This window comes from Epinephelus fuscoguttatus, linkage group LG18 (genome assembly GCF_011397635.1).
Source record: "Epinephelus fuscoguttatus linkage group LG18, E.fuscoguttatus.final_Chr_v1".
Lineage (NCBI taxonomy): Eukaryota > Metazoa > Chordata > Actinopteri > Perciformes > Serranidae > Epinephelus > Epinephelus fuscoguttatus.
Genome location: NC_064769.1, coordinates 37,730,824 through 37,751,686, shown reverse-complemented (window position 1 = coordinate 37,751,686; position 20,863 = coordinate 37,730,824). Strand labels below are relative to the sequence as shown.

At 42.4% G+C, this 20,863-nt stretch overlaps 1 protein-coding gene across 1 annotated transcript in view; it reads right to left on the bottom strand.

The window, feature by feature from the left end:
* ttc28 (tetratricopeptide repeat domain 28) overlaps positions 1-20,863 on the bottom strand; it is a 215,064-nt gene that overhangs the window by 161,412 nt on the left and 32,789 nt on the right. The window lies entirely within an intron of this gene.

Below are 20,863 nucleotides of genomic sequence, written 5' to 3'. Positions count from 1 at the left end.
CAGCTTTTAACGGGTCTATATTATGATGATGTGATGATGCGTTGCACTGACAGGAGATGCCTGGTACGTGCTGTCGCTCATGAACGGTCAAACAAATATTAGCCAACCATTTTAAAGTCTAGAGTGCGAAAATAGGACAACGCCTGTTTTATTATGATGATTATTATAAACATTATTATCATTACCGTGGTAATACCAGTTACCGTGGTATTTTTGCCCACAGTTATCATACCGTCAAAATCTCACACCGGCACACGCCTACTTCTGAATAAGAGCGGGCTGTTGTACAAGATGGTTGTAGTTGTGAAATGTCGCAGTAAGGTTCAGAAAAAAGATCAGATTTTGGGTTAAAATAAGTACATCTGTTACATAAAAAGAAAGTTACCATCACGTATCATACCGCCATGACAGGTGCAGCCTGGTCAACCAGCAACGTATCATACCACTGCGAAACGTTCCATCTAGGCAGGTAACAAACTGACGATGACAAGCGGCATATCATACCACAGCAAAAGGTGGATATTGGTGTCGGCGTCTGACGCTGAAGTCACCGACAAAGCGGCGGTATCTGATGAGTTCGGATTGAGAACAGACTGGATATTCACAAGTTACACAGGACAATATAGAATAATCAAATAAGCTCCACTTTTATCAGCTGCCACATTTTAATGATGAACACATTAATGCATCATTCATTATGATCCAATAATGTGATATATATAATCTGGAAATGAGTAATTCTACATAAAAAGTACATTTAATTTTGTCACTTTAAAGGTGATAGATGTAGGATTCATACTTCCCGGTCAGTAGGTGTCGCACTCACACTCGCCCGCTCTCACTCCACTCTTCAATTCTACAGGTTGCCAGGTTCGTAAACGACAGACACTGGAGACAGCGATGTCAAGTGAAGAGTCTTTTGTGGTATAGTAATTAAAAATAATAATAAATGATGAATCCTCTCCTGTGCGCCCTGTAACACACTGTAACAATCTCCGTAAAGCATTTTTAGCTCTACTCGTCACTTATGCTAACGTAATTAGTCAATTAGGATCTTTTGTCGTGGTGGACACACGGATTCCCTGATACGACAACGTCCTGTACACGCACAAAAACACAAAAGTGTTCTTGATATTAAAACGACAAATATATTCCTCTGTTATAATTTCCCACCAATAATAATAATAATAATAATAATAATAACACAATAGTTCAGCTGTACTAGATACTTGATATATTCAGGAGATCTATCTTTTTGCGACCCTATTTTACAACAAGCCACAAAAAGTAACGTTATCATCCCAAAAACGCCGTTTCTAGAGTATTAGGTTAAATATCTGAAATAAACCATCATCCTTACTTTTTCTTAACATACTTCATCTAGGTGCAGTGTCATTACTAGTTCTGCTTTACTAGATATTAGATATATTCAGCAGATATATATCTTTTTACAACCCTGCTGCATTAGCAAACATTAGCTTACCTGTCCAGAAGGAAAGCGGCAACGTCTGCGTGGTTTTTTTAGCCCTTTTTCTGCCTTCAGCTGACACCAACGATCAAAAGCTGAACCGATGTTGATTCTGGTTTTGCTTCTCCGTTGGTCAGCTAGAATTTGCGACCGATAGCGCTGGGACGACGCCATACCTCTGCAGCTATCACAATCTGGCAACCCTGAGCTCCCCCCGTAACCAAGGTAACCAAATCAAAATACTGACATATTTTGGACCCGTCAAAATTTCTAAAACAATTATTTCTCTACTGTTATTTTTTTCAGGAAAATATAGACTTTAATTCTTCACCTTTCTAGATATTGTATGGATGTATTCTTTTTAAAAAAATATTTGTTTTGATGAAACAGCTATACATATGACCTTTAAGTATATACTTTGTACTTTTACGTCCTAAAAATCTGAATGCAGGACTTTTACTTGAGTCTTTCTACACTGTGGTTTTACTAGTTTTACTCAGGTACAAGATCTGAGTACGTCTTCCATCACTGCAGACTCCAAAAAGATAAATAAACACACACACACGTACAACATGCAGCTAACTGACACACACACACACACACACACAATGGGACACATAATGGGACAAAGCCTGCAAAGTATGTAGGTGTTTAAATGTGCGACTGAATGAAATACTTTGTCACGGATTTGAGCAGAAAGCCTTCTTCAGTCTGCAGTGTGACTGTGTCAACAACATGTTGCAGAGTGAGAGACTTGTTAGACTTTGGTCTCTTGTGTGAGGTGAAAGCCTTCAGGGAGAGAGCTCTGACTCCTGCTGCGATGATATGAACATCAAAGACAAACTGACGGCTGCAGAATACTGAAGACCTTCATATCTGTGCCGAGGAAGAACACAACACATCACTGCTGCTGCTGAAGGAGAAGCACCAACTCTGTGCTGCTGCTATCACAGCTCTGACTGGGCTGATCTATACAGCAGCTTTATGATGACATATACCATGAGAACTCATCTGCCAGCTGGGCTGCTTTTAAAGGAACAGTTCACTGTTTTAAGACATGAACTTATTTGCTTTCTTGCAGAGAGTAAAATGAGAGGAGGTGGAGGGATGGTGAAGGTGTGACACCTAGACGAGAAGGCTGCCAAGCTGCAGACCGGTTTGAGGCCAACAAACAACAACGCTGACTGTTTCCTGGCAACACTTCACGGCATTTCTACTCTTGTTTGGCACCGGACCTGGATGTGTTTAGTGGCACAGTGCAGTGTTTCCTTGCAGCAACGAGGAGTGTACCTAATTACTAATAAATAATTACGTCACTACTGACTTGAAATACAACATCACATCAGCGGACTCATTTTTATAATCGTTGCTGCGCAGGCACGACACAAAGCAGCGAGCTAGGTTGGAAGATGGAAACACTTTCTACCTTAGCGGCTGGAAATATTGCCGTTACTTTGATTTTGTCGGGAGGAAAGATGACAAGAACTCTGCTGCTGCAGGTAGTCAGACTTAAACTCTTTGCACTGTGAAAAACACGTCCTCAAACCTCCGATCTGACACACCTCGGCTACTACAACTGACAACGCAACAGAGTGAAGCTCCAGGAAATACACCCCACCAAAGGTGAGCCCTCCTTGGCCGGAGAGGTCGGCTGCAGCTCTGCACTGGCTAAACAACCAAAACTGGATTTAATCGCGGACAGCTGCAGACACAGAAGTGATGAAGCTTGTGGATGGATATGTGGTGGATGAAATGTTGCTCCATGAGTGACTTTTTGGGAAAACCGGGCACAGCCAACTAAGGATGTCCTGGTAAAAAAAAAAAAAAATCATTTGTAATCAAAAGTAATATAACGAGTAGTGAAATGAATTGATTTTGTCAGGGAATGATAAGGAATGAGTAAGTAATGAGCCCAGCGCTGTACGTATTAACGTGCAAATGTAACAAATTGTTGGTTCACAGAAATGTACAATTCAACCAGCAGCGTTTTGACTTGACACCATCCAGCAGCGTATTATACTGCTGCGACATGTGCCATCCGGCTGACCGGCGGTGTATCATAACACTGCAAAAGGTTACATCCGGTCACATTACATATTGACACCGTCCGGCCACAAATCATACCACCACGATAGGTGGCTTTTGGTGTCAGGTGTCTGCCAAATCACTGATAAAGTGGCGGTATTTGACAACTTCTGATAAAGAATGGGCTGTAACACGTGGTTAAAGTTGTGAAACATTGCAGTTAGGTTTAAGCGAATAAACTACATGGTTAGGTTTAGAGAAAAGGTCAAATTTTGGGATGAAATTAGTACATTTGTTGCCAGAGCATGTGAGCGGAGCTGAGCGGAGAGTGGAAGGATTTTGTGTTGAGCGAGGAGCGGCTATATTTTTTTAAAAGGTGGAGCGGAGCCCCACCCAGAATGCATCTTTGCACCTGCGCACACCCACACTATTTTCTTTCAAAACTATGGAGTAAACTGTGATTCTGGCTGCTCAGGTCTTTTAGAAGATTGACGACAATTTTGGGAGCTCTAGTTCTGCTCAGTTTTCTCAGTTTTGTCTCTCTTGGTTTAAAAATAAAACGTTTTAAATTAAAAACCTATGGTCTCACTGTTTTTGTCGGCTTAAAAACGAAATATTACCTTTATGTCTTAGTTGAGTTGGGTTGTGGTATTTTTGAAATGAAATGAAATTACGTAGCCTGGGGAAAGACGGAATCGAATCTACCAAGCTCATGTTTTATTTGTGAATAGAAGATTACAGGTTAGGGTAGTACGACGCAGTTTTTTTGAGCAGAGTGGTGAGCGAGTGGAGCGGGATAAAATTTATGATGGAGTGAAGCGGAGTGAAGAATGCGCAGAACCAAGCGGAGCGGACGAGCAGCGCAAAGTGACAGGTCTGCGAGTGAGGAGTGGAAATTTTCACCCGGTCCGCTCCGCTCATATGCTCTTTTTGTTACAGACAAAAACCATACAGTCACATAAATACAAAACATGACTGACGTCAGTTACATAACGTCATGTTTAAAGATAATGGTTTTTGGTTTCACACGGGACACAAACTGTGGTCTCCTGGGTGAAAGTCCTGTTCTGTTTGACCCGTCCACCTTCCCTCCCATCCTACACTTTCTTGCTCTTTATGCTACATCAGCTGCCCTCAGCACGCTGCATTTTATAAAGACGGTAAAGGGTGCCTTTAGCTTCTGTATCACACGCAAAGCATCTGTATTTGATGACCCGGGTCTGAGAACAGGCTGGACACTGCATCATCATTGGCAGCTGCTATCCACCCACTGTAATCTCATCATCAAGCTGAACAGAGCCGTTTGAATCTCAAACTTTAATGATGTTGCTCTTAAACCGTTTCTTTTCATTGATCTGAGCGTTCTCTGTGGTTGATGGGGTGAATAATTCAGGGAACAGAGACACCAGTGAATCTATGGAACGCTCGCTGTCTAAAAGCATCTGAAGAAACCAACTTTCTGTCGCCTCTGACCCTTTCTGTGATTGTTATGTTTCACTCTGTTTATTAAAGACACCTCCTGAGAAATCAGTCGTTTCAGCAACTGTCCCAAAATGACATTATTTTTGTAATGAGCCCAACGCTGTACGTATTAACGTGCAAATGTAACAAATCGTTGGTTCACAGAAATGTACAATTCAAACATTCTTTCAGGCAGTGAGGTCGAATAAATACTTTGAATTTGTACAGTAATTAGGTAAAAATACTTAGTTACACTCCACCACTGCTTATTACCTGAGGTATGGATCCATAAACTGCATCTTTAACGTACAAATGATCAGATATGTGACTCATGTTCTGTTTGTACGTTACAGTTTCATCATGTTTAACAACCTCAGTTTAATCTTAAATCACACACACGCACCCCTCACACGCCATTAATAATGCAACAGCTGGTTTTATTTGTGCGTGTGTGTGTGTGTGTGTGTGATTTGTTTATGCTCATGGCTGCTGCCAGCCTCATTGTTTTTTCATGAAAACTGTAAACTGATATTTACAACCTGTTACAACAAGGAGCAAACAAAGGAAACATGCAGGCGTGCAGACGGCAGCGGTATGCAAACAGCAGCACAGATAAAGCTGGGAGTCATTAATAAACACTTCAGCTCCGAATTAATGTAACAGAAATATAATGAAAGTCTCTGTAACTCATATATCTCTTTGTGTTTCACAGCAGCACAGGAACAATAATCTGCAGCAGGACTCCAAGCACCAACTGGCGGTGTGGACGCTCTGACAGCGTCTCTATGACGAGATAATAAAGTCAACCTCGACCTTTGAACCTCGACCTTTTTCTTCACAGGCTGGAAAACATGTTTGTCTGATCGGGCTGAAGACGAGCCGCGCTGCATATCTTTATCAATCAAACATCAGTCTTATTCATCTCTCTGATCGGCATCATCACTCTGCCTCTGCGCGCACACACACACACACACATACACACACGGATAAACACACAGCAAATGAACACACAGATACACACCCCCACCATATGTCAGGAAAGTCAATTTGATGGAGCACTTTCCGCAGCCAACATGGCTACTAAACACACACCTTGGCAGTGATGAATGTAGTGGCTCGGTGTGTGTGTGTGTGTGTGTGTGTGTGTGTAATGGACTGAGAGACACAGATTTAGTAGGTGTGTGTTTATGGTCTCTGTTCTGGTGACACTTTTATTGCTGCTGTTTCAGAATCAAACATCACACTCTAATGTCGTAATAATTACAACGCACTGCAGCCTCTGTCATTAAAAAACAAACTGTATTAAGTCTCTGACGTCACGGTGACAGAACATGAATCACAAAATCTTCAGACTGAGGTAAACCTCGTGACGTTCTCACAAATCATCCACGTTGGGATCCTGTTTTATCCGTTCAGTCTTTGTTGATACGTTGTTTCGTGACTTTCGTGAATCGCCAGAGGACCTACGATACGATATTATTGCGATATGCTGAGTATTGCGATACAGTATAGTGTGATATATTGCAATTGTGTCGGTGAAAAAAACATGGGGGTGGAGTCACATACCTGGGTTCACGTGTTTTTAGCATGTAAGCGCTGTATGGACGCAGATCTTTGCACAGGAAGTAGGTGATGAACTGTTATTTTCTCATGGTAGTTTTGTCGAGCTAAGTGTGTCCAGTGTTGGTTAACTTTTCGACAGAGCGGGTTTAGCATTAGCTTGGCCGTCAGTTGCTAACGCTATCTCTGGATGGTGGAGTGTGAGGTGAGCCCTCATGTTCGTAGTATTCCCAAAGTATTTTATTCTCACATGACACTGCTGTAAATCACATGTGTCATATCCAAGTCCTTCACGATGTGTGTTCAAAAACCCACAGTAAGTCCAGACGTTTGATTTAAATGCCGATGGCGCATTTCTGATTTCTTTCCCCGGCGCTTCCATCTTTGTTTTGATGAACTTCCTGCCAAATGGCGCTGACTAAGACCCTCCCTCAATCCCAAATGGATCCCTTACAGACTCGTTGACTCAAGCCCTAAGCCCTTACAGACCTAGGACCAATTCCATTTCTTCCCCTTAGCCCTTGTCTTGGCCCTTCCCCTTGGTTTTGCGCGTTCACGTGAGGGGAAGTGGTGTCCCAGTTCTCCATCAGGTAAGGTCTTTACCTGACGGAGAATTGGGACACTAAGACAAGGTCTAAAGGCCCATTTATGCTCAATGTTAAATACGGATACAGATGGAGCCTTCCGTCCGTGCTCCGCGTTCATTTCGTCCGTATTTCTGCACGTTTCCATAAAGCTTACGGATACGGACCAAACAGAGCAGTACCACCGGGAACCATGGGGGCAGTGTTGCTGTCACTACCCGATACGTAGCTCTAGTGAAACACGAAGAAGAAATAACAATTCAATTTCTCTCACTGGCAGTACTAGAGAAAAGAATTCTCCGTCCTCCAGTCGCGATGTATTTAACGGCCTCACCGACCACCGCCTCCTACAACGCTGCCTCTGTTTTTGTCTTTTATGCAAGAGGTACATTATCAATATCTCCTCCACAGTCGCCATGTTTGTTTTTCAGTTTGTTGTTGTCATAAACTTTTGACTCTAAGCTGCCCCCTGGTGGATATATTGGTTAACATCCATGCCAACGTAAAGGGCGCATGGAAGTATGTGGGCAGTGACGGTAACATCGTTTGAAACGGACGTATACATTTTCGTATGTAAAGGGAGCATAAATGGGTCTTGAGGGGAAGAAATGGAATTGGTCCCAGGTCTGTAAGGGCTTAGGGCTTGAGTCTGTAAGGGATCCATTTGGGATTGGGGGCCTGAAACGCAGTGATGTCTGGTTTTGATTCTGATTTTAATTCGGCTCAAACTGAAAAGTCACAAAGTCCGGACCACATGATGCAGGTGTGAAAGGGCCCCGAGTTAAGGCTCAGTTAGTTAAGTATATTAGAAGTTGCTGATTCATTTTTTACAGCAGTGTTCATTTCAATGACAAAAACAATGACAACATTTATTAATCAATTACCTTTTTTTTCCCATGACAAAAATAAGACAATGACAAGCTAAAAAGATCTTGATAATAAAAACTAAGAAGAAATCGATGTTTCATTCTCGTTGACGAGACATGATGTGAGAAAAAGAGGTGGGCTATCGCACATTGAGAGCTGGGAACAGCCGTGCTTGTTTTTATCTTCAAATGCTGCATGAGTGACAGGCTGGCAAACTCCAGTAAATAGTCTGAGCCAGTCAGCAAAAACTATCAACTAAAGTGTTTTGAATTGACGTTGACTAAAATGTTTCAAACTTTTGTTGACTGAAAATATGAAGGAAAAAATGACTAAAACTAATCAAACAGCTGTCAACATTATCACTGTTTCAGAACTGTTTCATTTGAATAAAATTTGACTTTGATTCATGACCTCAGTGTTTTTAAATCCTGGCCGCAGTCCTGGACCCAGCGAACGTCAGGTTGACCCCGTCTGTGACCCTGAAGGTGTCCACCGCCTGACTGGGTTTGAGAGAAGCCACCGACCATCTGTCACCTCTCATCTGTCGCCCTCTTTCTCTCTGTTTCCTCTTATTCCCTGTCACTTCTCATCGTCAACGATCTAATTAAGTTCAAGGTAAAACTCAGATGTCGTGTTGCAGGTGATGCATGAACACCACTTTTAATTAAGTTCTCCAGTCATCGACAAATAAACAACTGCAGCTGAAATATCACCACCAACAGCAGCATCGGGATCCTTCCCCCACACACACGCACACACACACACACACTAAACAAGAACACACCATCACACACACTGTCTCGTACAGTGCAAACACACCCATTCATTCCACCAAAAATCAATAAGCTTTTTCTGTGGCAAATGAGGAAATGATATAGGATGGGAAGAAGGAAGAAGGAAAAAAAGTGCACGAGAAGTTGAGACACGTGCAGGCGTGTACTGTATGTGTGTGTGTGTGTGTGTGTGTGTGTGTGTGTGTGTATGTGTGTGTCGTGAAGGGGGGTCTCAGGGGAACCTTGTACAGCAGCCAAAGAACATCCCTCCGCCCTCCATGTCTTGTGTTGCTTTCCTCCAGACCAACACTGAGTTGAGGGGCTGAACGCTGAGACATGACACAGGTCAGGTGGCGCTCTGACCTCATCTTAGGGACCGTATGAGAATGAATGGGTGGGTGAGAAAAGGTAATGTTTGTCTGTCTGTCTGCTGGTCTGTTTGTGTATATGTAAGGCCACACAATAACCCTCCTCCTACTTGTTTACCATCAAAGATCAATGTTAACAACACCTGGTGTATTACTATGTAAATATTAACTTTCTGTTTGATTATTTACCTTACTTCTTCCTTATGTTGTTTGACTTTTTTTAGTTCTGTAAATAAAAATAAAGCTGTCCTCCAAAAGTGGGGGGGTGGTGGCGGGCCAAAAAAAGAAAAAAGAAAAGGTAATGTAGACTACTTGGATTTTTTTTTTTTACCTCACAGTAGGGCTGTACCCAAATATTCAGATATTCGTTTCTATGGGTAGGTATTCGTTATGAAAGTTTGGTATTCGATATATATTTTACATATATTATACTTTTTTTTTTTTTTTTTACTTTTTTTGGTGCTAAATGTAGTCTTTTTGTTGTTGGTTAATGTAGGTTATCAGTAAAAATCAAAACTTTTAAATTGCATTGTGATGATGCAGTGTCCAGCCTGCACGGCACTGCTGATTAACCATTTTATTGCAGCACAGAGTGTCTGCCAGCAACCAATTACTTGCAGAGGCTTCCTACAACTTGTTTCAGCGGTTCCGATTTAATCAGAAGACAAATTAAACACGATGACTAACCAATGTGAAAATCAAAAGAAAGCATAGAATAATGTACTGAAGGAGACTCTTGTGCCATCACATTTTTTGTGGTTTGAGAGCAAAGATCCGGTCGCCGCTGTGCAAAACTCCGCAATACAATTAGGTCCGAAAAAACCCCGGAGGCAGCCCTACCTCACAGACATGTACAGTATTTACAGCCCAGATGCCAGAAGAAAATGTTAGCATTGTAAGTTTCTGCAAACCACATCTGCATCTGACGCCCAGCTATGTAAAAATTTCTGGAATTTGAATCAGCGGCAGCAACCCCCAGCTACATCCAATACTGTCATGCCCCTTGGCATCTCATAGCGACGCAAAGGGCACCCTTCAGCGACTATATTTGACACGCAGCTGAAACCTGATGGAAACAGCCTGTTCTCATCCCAAGTCGTCACATATCACTGCTTTATCAGTGGCCTTTCATGTCTACATATTACATACTTCTACATACTACTACTACTATCCCTCTGCATCTGCTGCTGATGTTCCAGGACGCCTGCTACGAGCACCAGGACGTCAACAGTAGCACATGGTCAGGTTTAGGCAACAAAGGCACATGGTTGGGTTTCAAAAAACAAAACACCAATATGGTTTGACTCTACATTCCCACAGAACATGAACACCAGGTTCCTGGGTGAAAGTCCAGGGTTTGTTGGACCCATCCACCACCACGCGCCAGGTGTCTGACCCCAAAATCACTGACAAAATGGCAGTGTTCAACAACTTCAGAACAAGACAAGGCTGTTGTAACACGTGGTTAGTTGTGAAAGTTCTGAGATGCTGCAGTTAGGTTTGGGCAAAAAAAACTACTTGGTCAGGTTTAGAAAAAAAAACAGATGTTCGGTTTGGTACATAACAAAAACATATTGTCATGTAAATGCATAGCATGACTGACATTAGTGCATAATGAGATTCTGTAAATGTTTATGTTTACAGATTTTTGGTTTCACACGGGACACAAACTGTGGTCTCCTGGGTGAAAGTCCTGTTCTGTTTGACCCGTCCACCTCCCCTCCCATCCTATGCGGACTTTCTTGCTCTTTATAATACGTCAGCTGCCCTCAGCACAGTGCATTTCATAAGGACACAAAAGGGTGTCTTTGGTGTCCATATCACACGCAAAGCATCTGTATTTGAAGACCTGCCTCTGAGAACAAGCTGGACACTGCATCATCACAGGCTGCTGCTATCCACTCACTGTAATCTCATCATCAAGCTGAACAGAGTGGCTTGAATCTCAAACTTTGACGATGTTGCTCTTAAACCGTTTCTTTTCATTGATCTGAGCATTCTCTGCGAGTGATGAGGTGAATAATTCAGGGACCAGAGACGCCAGTGAATCTATGGTCAAAAGTTGATCGATTCCAACAGCATGTTTACATCAAAAGAAAAAAGGAGGCAGTGGCGGCAAACGCTCGCTGCCTAAAACCATCTGAAGAAACCAACTTTCTGTCGCCTCTGACTCTTTCTGTGATTGTTATGTTTCACTCTGTTTATTAAAGACACCTCCTGAGAAATCAGTCGTTTCAGCAACTGTCCCAAAATTACACATTTATGTTCAAGTGATACAGATTTCCAGGGATTATGGGTTTATGAGTGAAGGAGGAAGTCAGGTGACGTTATTATAGAGGCACAGAAACAGAGTTTACCACAGGAGACTGGCTTTAAAAAATGATGTCATCCTGCCTTTATTCTGTCATTAAAAAATCGAGGCTGTGTTATCAAAACCTTTCATTCTTCCATATGAAGCGTACAACGAACAAACACACAACAGCAAACACAATAAACAGACATTAAGATATTTATAACTGGCATTTCAGCGTGGATAGAGGAATCACACAAACACACAAGAGGTGTTTTGAGATTTATCAGCATTTAGAGTGGACACGGTCTGACTGTGAGATAAAGTCTGCAGCAGCATGGCTGCATCAGTCTGTGTGGCCTCCAGGCACCCACCACAAATGAGACCATTCATCTTTGCTACCATACATGGCCACTAACACTGTCTGTGTCTCACTCACACACACACACACACACACACACACACACACACACACACACTGCTGTCTAATCCGCTCATTCTTCTCTGCAGCCACAGCAGGTATTTCACCTGCTGTTGTTTCTTTTTTTTCCACAGACACAATCTCACCTCTTATTATCTGCTCTGTCCTGATGACAGCTTCAGGATTCTATAAATGCTGTTTTTTCTGAGGCTCCGAGAGCGTCTGGGTCTCCTAGAAATTAGACCTATGTACGTGTATTACCTTAACACTTTGCCAAATACATTTTATTAGGAGAGCAACAATCCTCAGAATACAAGAGAAGTGTTTTCTGATCTGATGCAACCATCAGCAGGATGACATCATTTATCTGTGCCTTCAGAAACTGTTTAAAATCACTGCTGAAAAAATAATGCTGCATTCACGTGGAATCAGGCAGATGGAAAACACCTTTTGGACAACAAGGTTAAAACAAACAGTCCAAAGCACCCCAGACGTCCCTCTCCCCAGCAACGCTTCCCAGCTCCTCCTGGAGGACCCCAAGGTGTTCCCAGACCAGATGAGATATATAATCCCTCCAGTGGGTCTGCCCCGGGGCCTCCTACCAGTGGGACGTACCCAGAACACCTCTAACAGGAGGCGCCCAGGAGGATCCTGATCAGATGTTGAACCACCTCAACTGACCCTTTTGAAGGAGGAGCAGCGGCTCTACTCCGAGCTCCTCACCCTATCTCTAAGGCTGAGCCCAGACACCCTACAGAGGAAACTCATTTTGGCGGCATGTATCCGTGATCTCATTCTTTCAGTCACTACCCAGAGCTCATGACCATAGGTGAGGGTTGGGATGTAGATGGTCCAGTAAATTGGCTCAGCTCCCTCTTCATCACGACAGCCCAGTGCAGAGTCTCCACCACTGCAGAAGCGGCACCAAACTGCCGATCCATCCCACACTCCATTCTACCCTCACTCTTGAACAAGAACTTGAGATACTTGAACTCCTTCACTTGGGGCAGTAACTCTCTCCCAATTCGGAGAGGGCAATCCACCGTTTTCCAGCAGAGAACCACGGCCTCAGACTTGGAGGTGCCTCTCATCCCCATCGCTTCACACTCAGCTGCAAACCGTGGATGCTGGAGGTCACGTTCTGATGAAGCCAACAGAACCACATCATCTGCAAAGAACAGACATGGGCTGTGTTCGGAACCGCATACTACATACTACATACTGCCATACTACATACTGCCATACTACATACTACATACTCAATCAACAGACAGCATGCAGACCGTTTACACTGTAGCATACTACATGATAACCCACAATGCATTCCGCTCCTGCCCGGACTGAAATCAGCCAGCCTTCAGCTGATTTCACTTAAGCTCTAAACTCTGTAAATATATAACTTTAGCAACATTTGAAACATTTTTAGGCGAGAAAGTAGCCGTTTAGATCCACAACGTGTTGAAAACATGACCAAATAACAGCTAATTACAATTCTGTTCGGACGATTTCGGAGATTTCGGCGCTATTCAAGCTAGCCGCAGTGAGCAACGCACTTCCGGTTATTTTCACAAAATAAAACACCCGTTGCCCTTTCTTATACTGAAAACCATAACGATAAAATTTGTGCTTTTACTTTGAAAACGGGAGGTGAACCTACCCTTGATGTAGCTAGCTTGAAACCGCCGTTTTGACCGATCTCGTCCTGTTTGACCGTACAAAATGCCTCACCGGAGAGTCCTCTCAGCTCTGAGACGAAGATCGGCCCGCCGTCTTCGGTACAGAATGATGCTCGCAATCGACCTGGGATTGTTCGCAGATGTAAGTTTCTTTTTTAATCAACTATAAATCTAATCATAATATACAACGCAATATAACATACCTCACAGCCTGAAAATTGGAGGGAAAAATGTACATCAGTGAACAACAAAGTCGTTGTGAATTGAATGATTTCATTAAGTTTAATAAGTTATAATATATACAGTAGTAATACATATGAATAAATAAAACCAACTTCTTGTTTGTCCTGTTCGCGGCAAGGAAGTGACGATCGATGACGTCACGTTACGTTGCATCTTGGGTAATTTGAGTGTGAGTAGTATTGTCATGATGTATACTCAACATTTCTGGCGAATCTAGTATGCATCCGGGAACTTCTCGCATACTCAAAATCGCATGCTGCGCAGTGTAAACACACTGCATACTCAAAGAGTTAGTATGAGTAGTAGGTAAGTATGCGGTTCCGAACACAGCCATGCACTTCTGAGTTCCCCAAACCAGATCCCTTCCTCCCCCTGGTTGCTCCTCAAGATCCTGTCCATGAATATCACAAACAGAATCGGTGACAAAGACAACCCTGACGACTGTCGAACCTCAGATTGAGGAGGAGCAATGAGGATTCTGCTGTGGTCGTGGAACAGTGAACCAGCTCTTTACCCTTTCAGGGCTGCTGGACGGGTCGTGGGAGCTTGCTCATCCAGTCTACATGCGTTTTGTGGACTTGGAGAGGGCTTACTCCCACTCCACGTCCTCAGGGAGTCCTGTTGGAAGTACTGCAGGATTACAGGATACTGAGATCGTTGATACGATCCATGCGGCCCCTGTATAACTGAAGTAAGAGTTATACCAGAGAATAGTCTTGGTGCACTTCATCCGATCCTACAGAAACCTGCCAAAAGTGAGGCTTGAATCATTTGTTCACCATTAATCTGTAAGTGAAGAGGAATCCTCACGTAGTTCTGATCATGAATTTTCCACTGACTTTGTTATAACCGAGCAGAAAAATAATCTCTTAATAATATACGAGTGCGTAGCATCCAATTTTACTCCAGTACTCGACGAGGAAGCTTCAGTTAAAAGATGTTTGATAAATTATTATATTACATTATATGCCATGCTGATGGAGAGCTTGGAGACTGTTGGTGGTCTGGAAAGAGACTGCACAGTAATTAATCAAATTAAAATTCAATTATCTCCCTGTGAGTTTATCAAACACACGATACATGACTGTTGCCAGTGAACGCACCAGACTAAAACACATCCTCAGCAATGAATCAGACAAGAGCAGGTCAAGAGTTCAGAGGTCACACGCCGGGTCACTGCAGGTCAAAGTGAGGGCTAATCAGATGAGACCAGCGCAGAGAGAGGGTGTGTGTGGTTATCAGATCTGTCCAGCTGTGTGTGTGTGTGTGTGTGTGTGTGTGTGTGTGTGTGTGTGTGTAAATAAATTATTGATTTAGTAACAGATCAGAAAGCTTCTGACATTGATCTCTTCCCCTTGTGAGTCGAGTGAGGAGCAGGAAGGATCGAGGGGGGAGGAGCAGAGTGGGGGGAGCAACATCTCTGCACTGCTGGCTGTATCGAACAGTGATAAGCTAATAGAACAATAAACCCTTCAGGTGAAAAACTCAAGGTCCAATGTGCAACAGCTCTGACTGTGCAGATACAAGAAGAGAAATCTTAGGATGGACATCTTATGTATTTCAAACTGTCTTCAGGTATGAACAGGTCTCTTCCTCTCCAAAAGAAACAGATCAGGTGATTAGAATCACTGAACACACTCGATAAAGCATGTTCACGTTACATATCAGTCCTTCTTCGATGCTATTCGGCACCTCATGGCTCAGCCACAACACGCTGTGTGCTCACCTGTTTCCTTTCATATCCATATTCATCTTTCTGATCCAGACGTTCAGCTAGTTTTTTACCGTGACCCAAACTATCTGCAGAAGTATCTTCCTCTCTAAGCAACCTTAACCTCTCTAACTCCGCAGGGCACCGACATCCTCACCCCCCCCTCTGTTAAATGGTACCTCCCAGGCGCGCTACGTCATCAAACCATGTGATGTTTGGTATTGCTGGATTCAGGAAGCTCTCGACTTTTCAAAAATAAAATCGTTTTTCTTTTATTCCTTATGTATTTCACACCAGAGCAGCCTAAACACACAAAGTCCAAAATCGCGATGAGTCATGTCATGCCGTTTTTCGACAGGAAAAGTTAAAGGATTACTCATGATCTTATGTGGAGCTGTTAGCGGGGACTTAGCTGTTTTATAAAAGGTAAGAGTCTCACTCCTACCACTATTTTTGGCTGAGATAAACCGTCTAGAAAGTGGGATCATAACTTTCACGTTTCATATGGCTTTATTTGGTGATATTTTATGGTGTTTCTGTGTCATAAACAACATCAGCTATCATAATCACACCTGATTTCAATAAGGTACAATGTTTGAAGCTGGCTGAGTGTTGTTTGATCACTGATAGTACTGTTTTGAAGCCGAGTGACCGACTTGTCATTTGGAGCTCCGCCTGGATCTTTTCATGGTAAAAACACTGTAGAATGGTCATACTTTGAGCAGTCTTCTTCAAATTTGAAACAAGTGTTCATTGATAGTGTGCCTACAGCCCCACAGTGTCATTTACCTGCTCAGATGAAGCCACAGACAGTTATTCATCCTGAAACACATTTTTACTTTATTTTAGACAAAATCTTCAGTTTTTTACTGACTCCAGAGGCCCATTACTCTGTCTCTGTATCACCTAGAGTGTTTCTGACACTTTCACAAGAAACTTCAGGGAGTTTTCTTTCTGGCAAGACCTCATGCATGCATGTAGTCAGAGCGGTTCAGAAGCTACAGTCATTTTAATTTGGGTATGTCATTTTAGGCGTTTTTGCTACAAAATAGGGGTGGACTTTAACAAACATCATATAGCCTATTGACCTGAAACCCTGAGTGCAGAGCTGATCTTCTTCCAGGAGCTGTTTATTAGTGTGTAGGCCTACCGTCTGTGGGACAGATGTAAAGCTCTGACAGCCCTGCACTAACGTGATCAACTTCTTCTCCATATCTACCACAGACTGATATTAAAGGAAGAAGGGAAAGATATCTTATTATATTATTATATTCAATGTCTGCCAATATATCCCCCTAAACCCTACACACTGGAGCTTTATGGGTAAAATCAAACATAAAAATTAGGACGTATTAAGAAATTAGTATACCAAAATGTAATTTAGGGTTAATTTATTTATGGGCAAATAAATTTAAGTTTGCAAAATGTATTTATGTCCCTTCATCTGTACCTTAAAAGGACCTTAATTAAAGTGGTAGTTGTTAACTTTTATAAAACGACATCATATCCACAAAGCAGTAATGAGACTGATAATCTGTGAGAAGGATCACGTTCCTCTGCCCGCTCCAAATGCTTCTGATGACAGGTGAATGAAAACGACCAATCAGAATGTTACAGGAGTCTGTAACGCAGCTGTCAATCATGTTAATCACTGCTCACGAACTGCGGTCGAACTGACAAACATTTCTTTAATTCGGTTTCTGACAGCTGCGTCCTTCTGTTTCTTCAGAACATTATTTTGAGAAATTAGTTTCTTCCACTTTTAGGCTTTTGATTTTTTTCGTCTATGTTGTCGATGACGACGACGACTGGTAACAGTTCGACATGAACGACATGAACACGTGTGTGTGTGTGTGTGTGTGTGTGTGTGTAGTGATGGTGTGAATGTCAGGAAATAATTGTCCTTTAAATGTTGGAGTCTCATTATACACCACAGGTCATCCTGGAGTCAACAGTGTTATCATCGTGCACAGATTATATTGATCCTGTGCACATAACACACACACACACACACACACACACACACACACACACACGAACACACACACACACCACGATAATAGCAGCACTAGCAGGGGGTGAAATCATTTTAAATTAACAAACCAACTCTGTCCACGCCTGTGTGTGTCCAAGAGGAAATAAATCACAACGTGTAGTCAATGAGAGCGAGAGGAGAGGTTAGTGTGTGTGTGTGTGTGTGTGTGAGTTCATATTACCATGCTACACTTCCTTCATCTAACCAGCAGCTAATTTGATGTGTTTGTGCCTCATGGCAAGGTTGTATTAAATTGTGCATATTGGGCTCTTTAACACACACACAGGTAACCTCGGCTCTGTGATACTCAACTGTAGTACTGACGTGCACTGATGATGGCGGAGCGCTGCACACTGAGGCTGCTCTGGTCCCTGGGGACGCTGGTGAAGGTCATATTTAACCAGCTGACATAACACTCCTCCTCTTCCTCCTCTGGATATAAGAGGAGCAGAGCGTCAGAGAGGAGAAGGTGCTGATAGCATGTTGGAGAAATTCACACCTTCTGCATGAAGGTTGTTATTCTGCAATTAACAGGTTACTGATGGGTTTATAACACTATATGAAGCTGCAGCTATTTCTGTAACTGATGAGTCCATTGATTTATTTAATTAAATTCATTGTTTTCTCTATAAAATGTCAAGCTCAATTTGACGTCTTCATCTTCTTGTTTTCAGTCTGAACAGGCAAGAGATATTTAATTTACTGTCAGTTACTTCTGACATTTTACAAACCAAATAATCAAGAAAATTTCTCAGCAGATTGATCCACAATGTTTCTGTTAATCTTACTCTATAATGACCAAAACTCTGTGTGTGTCTGTTCCACGTTTTTCTCCTCACTGACTTGGTCAATCCATGTGAAATTTGGCACAGTGGTAGAGGGTCATGGGAGGATGCCAATGAAGCAATATTACATCAATTGGCCAAAGGGGGGCGCTATAGCAACCCATTGAAATGTCAAACTTTGAATGGGCATATCTCATGCCCCGTATGTCGTAGAGACATGAAACTTTGCACAGAGATGCCTCTCCTCATGAGGAACACATTTGCCTCAAGAACCCATAACTTCCACTTATATAGATTTTCCGCCATTTTGAATTTTTTGAAAAACACTTCAAATGGATCTCTTCCTAGGAAGTTTGAGCGATCTGCATGAAACTGGGTGAACATAATCTAGGTAGCAATATCTAAAGTTCCCTCTTGGCAAAAGTTGGAAAACTTCCTAAAACTGAGCTTCTATAAGGCAATGAATATTGCGGAGGGCGTGGCTCATCACATAAAGGTGTAGAACATCTCAAGGGTTTCACCCATCACCACGCAACTTTGTAGGCATATGACCACACATAATCTGAGGGGACACCTCCATTATTGACCCATCAAACAAAATGGGGCGCTAGAGAGCTCATTTCTTATCTAGGCCTAACCGCCATATGGATTTTTACTAAACTTGGTAGATATGTAGAACAGGACGCCTCAAGGTGACTGGAGAAATTTAACTCTAATTGGCAACTGGGTGGCGCTATAACAACAGAAAAATGCTTCAAAATGGCTAAAATGCGACCGATCGCTGTGGCTCCCCCTGTGGACCAATGTTGGTGTTGTTTCTAATGTTTGGTATGACTAAGTCATGGTATGGTATGCTGTACATAATCACGGAAACTGTCAGTGTGTCATTCTGTCAGTCAGTCATTCTGTCTGTCCCACGTTTTTCTACTCACTGACGTGGTCAATCTATGTGAAACTGCACATAGGCATTGAGGACTGGCATAGGTAGAAGGTGAGAAAGCTACCAATGGGTATGGACAAGTAGATTAAAGATTATCTGACAGATATGGATTAAAACTTCCCTGAGTGTTTGCTTTTTACACAGAAATATAAATGAAACATGCCACAGACGACCAGGCTGGTAAATAAAGCCCAAAATAAAGAAATAAAATCAATATATTCATGCAAATAAAAGATAATAAAGTGCGGCTCTCTCTGTGAATTCTCTGTAATCAGTGTAGACGATGATCCCAGAGTCTGTGGAGGAGACCTGAACATGTAAAAGCTGCATATTTGATTACTTATTTCATTCAGATTATTCTCCCTGCAGTGAAAAGAAAAGGCACATGCAGCTTTTGAAGAGTTTCACTTATGAATATGTAATTTCATTTTTGGGTTAAAGATAAGCTGGAACATACAAGAGAGAATTAACCCTATCTGATGAGGAACTGCTGAGTGCTGCATACATTAATCCTTTGATGCCTGCGTATTGAGGCTCCAACACTTCCCCGTTAAGAAGATGAAGCGTCAACACGACGGCCGCATCGTCTTTTCTTTTTGTTATTATTGACGCTCTTTGTGGATGCTGGGACCTCAGAGCTCAGACAGACAGACAGACAGTTGGTGGCACATATGCCCGGTGAGGCTGGCAGCCTGCAGCCTGGCACCGTGTCACTGAGGCCCTGCCAAACAGATGAGCCGGTAATTTTGTTTGGTTTACTGGTGAGGACAGCGTGAACTGGGTTTCTACTCACTGGCTGAGTTTGATAGTGAAGAGCTTCTTATTCTTCTCTTTCTGGAGGGTTTCTGTCACTGTTACAATAGAGGTGCAGAGTGGGAGGAGATGTTTTAGGAAACCCTGACCACTAGAATAAAAGCTGGGGCACAGAATCAGCGATCTAGTTTCACAATTTGCTTCAAATATTCAGTAAAAACTAAAATGATGATCATTTCTTTAGTTTGTGAACAACAACAGTAACTCAGAGTGAGGTTAAAATGCTATTAATAAGCTGATGGCACACTGAAATGTATGTGAAGTCCACCAGAAATAATAACTCATGATTATACCATTCTCATATGGTTCTAAGAAACCATATGAGAACCATAAACCATTTCTCTGGTGCTGTCTGTCTTCCCCACGTGGAGCCTCCGACTGATGCAACCGCTCATGTAACATCAGGATGTGGAGTTCTGACTGTGAAATGTCGACCCTTTTCATCTTACTATTGCACTCCAAGTTCTTTCTTGTATGTTACACAAATTGTTTTTAAATATTTTGTTTCTTTTCGCTTGGGGTATGCGAAATGTCAGTTCGTTTTTTGTGCTGCGCATAAAAATGACAAATAAAGAAGTTCAGTTCAGTTCATAACGTTATATATGACAACACAGCATCCAGTTGCTAATGGCTAATGTTAGCCTACTGTAGCGTAGCCTCTGAAACATCGTTATCTTCCTTGTGCGTTTCCACTTACTAGTAACCTTAACACTACTATCTAACGTTAGCCTACTGTAGCATAGTCTCTGAAACATCGTTATCTTCCTTGTGCGTTTCCACTTACTAGTAACCTTAACACTACTATCTAACGTTAGCCTACTGTAGCGTAGCCTCTGAAACATT